This window comes from Orycteropus afer, unplaced genomic scaffold (genome assembly GCF_000298275.1).
Source record: "Orycteropus afer afer isolate SDZICR_OR568_19922 unplaced genomic scaffold, OryAfe1.0 scaffold01212, whole genome shotgun sequence".
In the NCBI taxonomy this organism is placed as follows: Eukaryota; Metazoa; Chordata; class Mammalia; order Tubulidentata; family Orycteropodidae; genus Orycteropus; species Orycteropus afer.
In genome coordinates, this window is record NW_006922799.1 from 122,485 (window position 1) to 123,203 (window position 719).

The window sequence follows — 719 nt, forward strand, 5'->3', positions numbered from 1 at the left end:
CTTCCTCACCATTTAGAAGTTCTGTAACTACACAGTCTTTTCCCTCTTTTTGTTTGTAGTTGTCCTCACTTGCCAATTGATGTCTCTGGTTCCTTTTTTACCATCTTGTAAGCTCATTTTACTTTAGATATGTCCATAGCTGTGGTTTCTGGTTTATGCCATCTTGTGTATTAATGATCGGTTGTTATTTGCTATTTTTGGTTCTCTGTTCAGTGGACTCCCTTTTAGCATCTCTTATAAGGTTGGTCTGGTTTTAACAAATTCCCTTAGTTTCTACTTATCTCGAAAACTCCTAATTTCACCATCATATTTGATGGACAGTTTTGCCAGGTATATAATTCTTGGTTGAAAATTTTTCTCTTTCAGAGTTTTATATATGTCATCCCATTGCCTTCTTGCTTGCATGGTCTCTGCTGAGGTATCAGAGCTTATTCTTACTGCCTGTCCTTTGTAGGTAACTTTTTGTATTTCCCTTGCTGCTTTCAGGATTCTGTCTTTGTCTTTGGTTTTGAAGAGTTTGATGATGATGTGTCTTGATGATTTTCTTTTGGGGTATATCCTGTTTGGGGTTCGTTGGACTTCCTGAATGGATATATCCTCATCTTTCAGCATATCAGGGAAATTCTCCTCCAGCAAATCTTGGACAATTTTCTCAGTGGTTTTATTTTTCTCTTCCTGTTTTGGAATTCCAATGACATGTAAGTTATTCCTTTTGATGG